Raw genomic sequence first — 9,562 nt, forward strand, 5'->3', positions numbered from 1 at the left:
ATAGTCTGGAAATCTTCAGCAGTCTGGAAAATCTACTGAACATGACTAGAAAAATACTTCAATTTTCAGGCCACTTGGATAAATCCAAAAATCCATTGCCTACTTCTACTTCAGTCAAACCCTTTAACGTCATTAATCAGAATTAGTGCTGTCTTTGATGAAGCAAGAGGAGCTGACATCTAATTTTAAGTAATTATTAGCTTATGCCAAAACAAAGAGGATGGCCGCCGCCACTGACTAACCTACATTATAGGCTACATATAGTATTTCCATGGAGCGCCAGGAGTTCTTAGATCACATTTTGAGAACCACTATGCTAGTGTACCTTATGCTAGTGTCTTCTTGGAGACTATATGTCTTGGATATACAGATGGGAAGTTCATGCTTCTAGTAAGGCCAGAGATAGAAACTCCAAGTGTGCAACTTTCAGGAAAACTTCAAAAAAGCTTCAGGCTTAGATGTTCACAATTTACTCACTAGATTGCCTAGAAATGATTTTGGTTAAAATAAGTTTTGATTTTTTTTTTAAGTGTAAGAAGTTTCTTTTCTTTCTGTAATATTCAGCATTTTAGCCGTATCTGCACACTTTTATCAGAGATGCTCAATCATTTTTTGGTTTACTTTTCAAGAAACCTGAAATGAGGCTGGGTTTTCTATGACTTTGCTAAATAAGTATGCAATTGAGGTAAAGTCCACCTCATTTTAAATTTGCATTTTTCTCAGAGAATGCATATTTACCAGGCCCTAGTCCCAAATTTTTGTCATCACTGCAATAGTCTCTGGTTGGGAACATGAATGAACCACACAAACACGCACACATACTCCCATCACATCCTCCCCTACCACAGTATAAAGTTTACAAGTTTTTCATTCTACTTGCCACTGGTTGAAATTCTGATTTCAAAACAAAAAAAATGAAACAAATTGAGAAATCCTTAGATTTTACTTCATCTAAGCACTCAGCAAGGGAAATGAGCTTAATTTGAAAAATGATGGTGATATGACTAGATTTCCTATCCAGCAGGGAGATTTATAGCATGAATAAGATGCCAAGAAATGAACCAATACAGTACTGTGTGTGATTGTCTTTAAAGGGGAAAAATATCCTACAGGACTCATGAGCCATTATTTCAAATGCTTGTGTAAATATGGTTTAGTTCATCATCACCTTTTCCAATTATGTTTATGTTCAGCTTCAAAGTAGAGCCTCTGCTTCCTTGTTTAAAATGCCACCAACTGAACTAGCATTTTCATTAATACAAACAATGTTTACAGTGCCCAGAAATGATGGTAGGAATATAGGAGTCTTTTGTTATTTATAAACTAGACATACCTCAAAGCAGTACCCTGTTAGCTCTGGCTTAGCTTTTGAACAAAGCCAGTTAAAATACTATAATTTTTAGGTTCTTCATGAAATTTTCATATTTCTTAAATAATTGTTATATGTATATAGATAAAAATAATATCATTTTTATTTTAAAAAATATTTAGGAATTAAATCGTCACTTCTGAATAGAAAACTATTTTATTTTTCAGGAAAGTTATAGAACCACTAAATATTTGGAAACACATCTATAGCTCTGTTTGTAGCTGAAGTTTTATCTTTAGAAAACTATAACATATTTTAATTGCTTTAAATATAGTGAGTGTAGTGGTTAAGAGCAAGGGCTTGGAGAAAACTGAGTTTGAATCCTTGCTTCACTAATGAATTATCTCCATAAACTTGGAGAGTTTCAGATCTCTCTATGCCAGCTTCCTCACCTCTAAAATAGGGTTAATAATGGATCCTATCTCAGGGGCTTGTTGCAAAGATTAAAGAGTAAATATTTGTTAGAGAGAATAATGAAATAAAAGTGTTTAGTCCTGCTAGTATGGCATTTCACAATCATAAACAAGAGTTCAAGAAGAAATAAAAAATATGTAAGGTATGGCACAAACAAACAGAAACCTTTGTAAGTGGGAGGCCTTTACGTCTTTGGTCCACTCTAAGAACCAGGATATTATCTGTGAGTATTACTCAGTCTTCCTGATTCATGTACCTTTCCTTAGTAATGCATACATGCATGCTAAGATGCTTTAGTAGTGTCAGACTCTGCAACCCCATGGACTGCAGCCTGCCAGGCTCCTCTGTCCATGGGATTCTCTAGGCAGGAAACGAGTGGGTTGCCATGCCCTGGTGGCTCAGATGGTAAAGAATATGCCTGCAATGTGTGAGTCTAGCTTCCTAGACTTCTCCCCTGAAGGAAAAAGTGAAAGTGAAAGTCGTTCAGTTGTGTCTGTTCAGTTCACTCTTTGCAACCCCCTGGACTATACAGTCCATGGAATTCTCCAGGCCAGAATACTGGACTGGGTAGCCACTCCCTACTCCAAGGGATCTTCCCAACCCAGGGATCCAAACCCAAGTCTCCCGCATTGCAGGCAGATTCTTTACCAGCTGAGCTACAGGGAAGCCTGTGAGAAGGGAAAGGCTACCCATTCCAGTATTCTTGCCAGGAGAATTCCATGGATGGGGGAGCCTGGCGGGCTATAGTCCAGAGGTCTCAGAGAGTTGGACATGACTGAGTGACTAACACTTTCTTAGTAATACTTGAAGACAAAGTTTTGAAATACTTAGAGATCATCAAAAAGCTAACTAAGAAAAATTGAATGCTGAATTAACTGACCTTGTGCTTTACTGTCCAGGGTTCCTTAGTCTTCAGAGTTGACAAGTTGGCATTTGATTCTCTCTCCTTCCCAGGTTTAGCTATTGACTCAGTTTATCATTCTTTCTGATTAGTTAAAATTTGGATCATCATTATCTTGTCAACTCCTCCTTGCTGCTCTTTCTGTCGTTCAACCGAATTTCTCCTTTCCCAAACTACAGATGAATTTTTTTTAAGGAATATACACTATCCCACTTCATCAGGTTGCTTATATCTAGCTCTCCTGTTTCTAACAGCGTAAAAGACATGCTATTAAATATGTCAGTGGACTGAATGATGCTTACTGCCCTGCCAGTTCTCAGAGGTAACAATCCTAGTTGATTCCTCACCAGCACCTCTAAATCAAAATAGGAAAGAATGGTCTTCTGGTACAATATACTAGTTTAAAGATATTGGTCTGGTCTTACTGCTTGAAGTCATAGGTTAGAAGAAGACAGAATCATATATCTTGGAATCTGAACTGGTGACCTAGACAGCACCTGTTAAATTCACCAGAGCTATTCTAGCTCATAAAGTGATTACTCACTATTGGTTTGAAAATAGACGTCAAGGAAGAGAAAAAGAACACACCGAAAACCAAGCTTGAACTAAGGACCTTTAGAAAATCACTCTAATACTGACTCAACCATGCTCAGTGGGAAGACTTGCTTTATTGAATCCATACTTTACCAGAATGCCTTCTTAGAAGACACCCAGTTATTATTTTTTTTTAATCCTTGTTCAGCAGAAAGCATTTTAGATAATAGAAGGAAGAAGGACCAAAGACGGCAGTAACTCCACATTCTCATCCCTTCCTTTGACCTACTTTCACTGAAGTTCAGGCAAAGTAGCATGGAGAGCAAAGTATGGCAGCATGGCAGAAAGAACTCTGGACTAGGTGATGGGGTTGTGGTATGGGTCTAAGGTCTGATGCTTGGGAAAGCCCATTTCTCTACCTGAATTTGAACATCTGTTTACAAGAGAAGGTAATGATATGTACCTCACAGAAATGTTGTGAAGATTAAACAAGACCTCTGTAGGTTCAAACAGTAATATTAGATATTATTATTTCTTTTACTAGAACTAAATCATCTTGATCTAAATAATTAAGGTCCCAAACTATATTAGACAAATGACTGCTTTGACTTTTTTTGTCCCAGAAATTCATAATCAGCACATCTTCCGGGATGTAGTGCATGAAGCGTACAGGGCTCAGGTATCAGGAGATGAAAGGTCTGAAAACAAACGGATTAAGCCAGTTTGAATTCACCTAGAGAAGACTCTTGAGAGTCCCCTGGACTGCAAGGAGATCCAACCAGCCCATTCTGAAGGAGATCAACCCTGGGATTTCTTTGGAAGGAATGATGCTAAAGCTGAAATTCCAGTACTTTGGCCACCTCATGTAAAGAGTTGACTCATTGGAAAAGACTCTGATGCTGGGAGGGATTGGGGGCAGGAGGAAAAGGGGATGACAGAGGATGAGATGGCTGGATGGCATCACTGACTCGATGGACATGAATCTAAGTGAACTCTAGGAGTTGGTGATGGACAGGGAGGCCTGGTGTGCTGCGATTCATGGGGTCGCAAAGAGTCGGACACAACTGAGCGACTGAACTGAACTGAACTGAATTCACCTATCAGTAAGTCTCTGACCCTTGGTTTTTCTTTCTGTGATGCAGGGCTTATGACTCCCATTTTGCAGAGGATTAGTGATAATGTATGACAGTGCCTAGCATAGTGAATAGCTCCCAGTAAACTGCTATTATAGGATATTTTTTCTTTTTTGCTTTATATGCCTTCATATTATCATCCATACTACAGGGTTGCTATTGTTCACAACTGCTTTAAGGTCCTCAGGCAGTGTGCTTCATAAATAGTAAGTATTGACAAGATTGTAGCTTAAAAAGATATCATTTGGATTGATAAATCATCCAATGTTAATACAGTGGGCTCAAACATTCTTTTCTGTTCAGATAAGAGTTTCCTAACTGGAAACTCTTTAGAAACTCAAGATTCTGAGGAATGTAAACACTGATCAGACATGGTTCTGCCTTCAGCAAGCTTACATCTTAGTAGGAGGTATTTCTCTCAGTAAAATCTGTGTCCAATCAAATGTGGTCTCTGTATGGTGATTGGGCTGTGAAGTAAGAAAAAGAAAAATGTTTTCAGAGATTGAAGTTAAACTTCTGTCAAGGGGATGAGTGATGGGAACTGGGTTAGGGCTGTGGCGTGGAGGATTAAAGTCTGTTAACTACTTATATTACAGTACTAGTGTATAACGGACTTTTGGACTCAGAGGGAGAGGGATGATTTGGGAGAATGACATTCTAACATGTATACTATCATGTTTGAACCCTCTAAAAGGATGCAGCATGCTTGAGGCTGGTGCATGGGGGATGTGTTCACATTCATTATTTTAGTTAACCCTAAAGCAAACCTATGAGATGGGTTGCAAAATGTGGACTTAATGGTTGAAAACAGTTGGCAACTTAGAGAAGTGAAACCACTTACCTAAGATCATGCACCCAGGGAGATGGGATTTCAATCAGTAACACAGGGAGTAGGTTAGAAAGTGGGTCTTGTTCAATTTAACAGAAAAACAATTTAACCTGAGTATCTACCCTTCTGCAAAAAAATTCTTATTTTCCCTCTTGGATTCTTCTCCTTTCCTTTTGTACTGGGCCCAGTAATAAGTTCAATTCTGGATTTGGGGGCCCTATGATCAGGACTATAGTCATCTTTCCGTGTATATAACCCAAAGGGTTTAACTTATTTTTTTTAACCCTCATACTTACATCAAGAAGAACTGATAGCTATTTCAGATGTGCTAGTGTCTAGCATTTATGAAAGGAAAGTCACTCAATATTAAGTCAATTGTAGAAATATGGTATAGAATATACCACAATTAAGATATATGACTATTACTTATCCTTTTATTTAACAAATACTAGTGATTATTGCTCCCACCCCCTCAATAATTCACAAATCTTTAAAAATAGTTTTAGATAATCAGTGTAGTCAACACAAGGACCAAATTAACATGACTTAGCAGATAGGACTTTTTCCTTATGTACCAACAGATCTGAGGGTGGATAATCCAGGATAGTAAAGAAGAATGGAGAGGTGAGATCAGGAAGAATCTGTCTCTTTATCTTTTTCTCTTTTTTCTTTTTCCCTTCCTCCTTCCCTCCTTTTATTCCTTCCTTCCTGTTAAAACACTTAACAGGAGATCTACCCTCATAACTAGAGATCTGCTGTACAACTGAATCTGTCTCTTAAAAAAAATTCTGGGAAGCACCAGCTACCAATTTCACCTTCTCCTTGGTCAAAATCTATTACATGGTTACTCTAGGGAGCAAGGAAATCTGTGCTGTGGTTTGAATTGTAAAAACTGGAAGAAAAAGAAAAATATCATCATAGAGACAGAAAGAGGTCTTTTTAGAACATTAAGACTTTTACTTTTCCAGCCTCTATCATAAAGAAAAGCAAGGCAGAACAGGATTGTAAATGGCTTTGAGGAAGCTATCAGCTCATCCACAGCATTGGGCCCAGGAAGCTAACTGGCCTTCCTAGGACTGTATTTGTTGCTACAAAGGGCATTCTAGCTCTACTACTTACTGTGAACCACATTCAAGTTTCCTAACCTCTGTCAAACTTACCTGCCTAATTATAAAACAGGTAATTACAGTGCTTATTTTAAAGTATTCTTACAGTGCTTAACGTATTGTATATGACGGTAAAGGGAAAAAAGTGCTTAACATCACACCTGGCACAAAGTAAACTTTAAGGAATATGAGCAACTATAAAAATATACTAATTGATATTGTATAATACTCATACTTCCTTGATTAAAGTGAGCTTTTTTATGTTATCTGTATATTGTCTTTTGTTTCTGGCTTTGTTTTGTTATTTTTTGTCCTAGGAATACTCTTCTTGAGCTCTGGATGTATCCTCATGACACAGACCACACTGGACACCAACTCAGATATTGGGGGAAGGTTTCACGACCACTGAGTGCAGACGTGCTGATCACTGGGCCCCCTGATACACAGCGGCTAAGCTCTCCTCTCAAGCTGGTGGGGCTGGTGCTGCCTTGAAGTGCTGAGAGATGCCATGCCAATTCACAGCAAGGTCTTTATTGTTAGAACTCCTGCATCATGACATCTTTATTCATGTGAAAATACAGGATGAATTTCAACTATATGATATTGTTTATGTTCATCAGAAATGTTATTTGTCTTTACAAAGTCTGGTTTCAATGAACTGACTATGTAATGGATATTAAATAAACATGGAATTTTACATGTTCATAATATTTGGTTTCTTGTTGTGATTTTGATGAACTATACTTTCAAACACTGTCAGTTCATCCTTATTTACAAACGAAACGTTTGCTTGTAGTGGAGTGATATAGTAACTTGCTTTATTTTAAGTCAAGTTTTCTATTCAATGTTTAATGTGAAATTGACTCAAAATGTTCTTTTAGGCCACATTTACATTTCCCTCTGTATAACATGTATTATACTATTTTAACAATGTTGTGAGCTATATAAACTAAAGACATTCTAATTCTGTTTTTAATGTATTTTTCCAAGATAAATAATTTATAATGCACTAATAAAAGTAAGGATCTCATGTTAAAAGAATTGTATGACCTACTGAAATTGATCTATGGAAACTGATTCTCTTAAAAATAATTTCATGAAATTATTTTGTACAAATTTGACTTTATTATATGAATTCTTGACAACAAATATAAAACAAAAAGAACTTGAACTCTCCCTCTTCATCATTTTACACACTGAAGAGAAGTAATTGAATACTTTCTAACTTTATGATTTTAGGGTTTCTTAGAAAAAGAAATCAGATGAATGTAAACATATCAGTTGTATATAACAATTCCAGCTATCTATTTAAACTAAAAGGCCTTTTCAAAGTACATCTACTCTTTTCACAAATATAAAGTGATATAATGAAATGTTTTCATCTTGCCATCCAGAAGAAGACATGTCTTTTTTTTTTTTTTTTTTTGGAAGGCTGAAAATAAGTAATCCTGAGCCTAACAGGTACCTTATATCAGGACTCATAAGCATCATGTGAGATAAGAAAAGCTATGAAAGGGCAAACAAATATTCCAAGCACTAAGGTTCCTTTAACTTTAAAAGGTTTATTTAAAATGGGCAGTCATGGCATACTAGGACCACCTACCATTATCACGTACAAATCTGTGTATTAACATTCTGCCTTTGCAGGGAGGCACCAGGAAGATGCTGGGGAAGGGAAAGGACCAGCTTTCAGAGAGAGTTTCAAACAACACGATGATGGTGTCTGATCTTCAGTTTTGGAGTTGCAGGTGGTGGTGGAAATAAGGGAAAGGAGGAGGGAACTGGAAAACCTGAAGAGATGAAGGAATGGAAGAAGTCTGTAGGAATTTTAGTGACAAAATGCAGATTCCTATGACCATGCTTCAGAGCATCCTAGCACCAGTTTGCTAGGGGCAGTAAGATTATTTTAAAAGAGTCGGAACCTCGGAGTCATAAGAAATAGCTTCTTATGCCATTTCTTGGATTGGGATACTTTTGTGGGTGACTAACCTCACCCATTCCTGGGATTCTTTCCATTTGACTAGTTTCATTTTTCAGGCAGTGACCTTTCCCTGACCTCAGCCCCAAACTCCAGGTCACCTTGCTGTAGCCTTGGTGCAGGGCTGAATAGAGAGCTTACCAGATTGTTGGCACCAGATAAGTGGTACTGAGCACAATCGTCCTCTTTCATGAGCGGGAGGGAAGTTGCCTTTCCTAGGGTTCAGAGATCTGGGCTGACTTACGCCTCCTTTTCATTTTGTTGTCCAGTAATTTTCCCTCTGGCCAGATCTGCAAACTGGTTGCCTTGCAGGAAGGTGACATGCATCACTGATGCAAAAAGAAAAAACTTCCAAACAATTTCATTTTGTGATGAAATAGGTCAATTATTTGCCCCAAATAATTGAAAACTTTCATCGCTTAAACTTAATCTCATCTCTTTATGTTCCTATGTTGTCATCTGATTATACTCTTCCTCTGTGTCGAAGCATTATCTGAACATCTAGCTTGGCCAGTTTTCTATTCCACCACCCCCAAATTATCCTGGGAAAGATGTCCCTCCTCCTCAAACTGAAAACAACCTGTATGTACCAAGTTTTTAGATAGTGAAAAGATAATTTTTTAATTATGCATCAGTCAGAGATTCCAGCCTCAATCATTAGCCTCCATGTTGCCATGTAGCCATGACCCCACAAGCAGCATGGTCATTTCGAACGTTCTAGACTTTTTGCTCTTCTTTTTAAGGAAGAAACCTAATGAGCCCTAATGCTGAGATTCAAGGGCTACAGTGAATGGCAAGTTCTGACATGTCACATTGAAATGCAAAGCCAGCATACCAGCCTGCCTCTTTTGAATAAATCAGTATGGCCATACTGACAGTTTTCCTGCCTACCTCTCTATATTCTGTATTTGCTCCCATTCTAAGGATGTCAGCACTGAAGAAGGACAAAACAGGAGAAATAAAGAAAAAGAAGGAGGATCTCAGTAATGAATCGAAAACATCAAGCTAATCTTTTATCTTGGCATCCAATTTAGTTCTTGGAGAAACAGTGTTTCAAAATATTTTTCAAATGATTAGTTTCATGTCTTGCATTTGGACATTTAATTAGGCTTAAGGAAAAAAAGACAGAAGTTTTTAATACCATTTTGCTACATAAAATACTCATGAACGTTTCTGCCATATTAGGTAATTCTCTATCAAATACACTTGTGATTCCAAGAGGCCTGGCTGGGGCGCCGCAGCACACAACCGCCAGCCAGTGCCAGCTCCGCACAGGATGCATTGTACCCTGCGCGCTC

At 37.8% G+C, this 9,562-nt stretch overlaps 1 long non-coding RNA gene across 4 annotated transcripts in view; it reads left to right on the forward strand.

The window, feature by feature from the left end:
• Positions 1-6,994, forward strand: part of LOC114114910 (uncharacterized) — a 40,382-nt gene extending 33,388 nt beyond the window's left edge. For 3 of the 4 annotated variants that reach the window (XR_003589478.2, XR_003589477.2, XR_003589479.2), the window contains one exon: positions 6,604-6,994. This is a non-coding gene — a long non-coding RNA (uncharacterized LOC114114910). Of the gene's footprint in view, positions 1-3,841; positions 4,930-6,603 lie in introns of those variants that run through there. The other variant, XR_009600923.1, reaches the window with a different exon arrangement.
• Positions 6,995-9,562: the final 2,568 nt, after the last annotated feature.

This window comes from Ovis aries, chromosome 5 (genome assembly GCF_016772045.2).
Source record: "Ovis aries strain OAR_USU_Benz2616 breed Rambouillet chromosome 5, ARS-UI_Ramb_v3.0, whole genome shotgun sequence".
Classification (NCBI taxonomy): domain Eukaryota; kingdom Metazoa; phylum Chordata; class Mammalia; order Artiodactyla; family Bovidae; genus Ovis; species Ovis aries.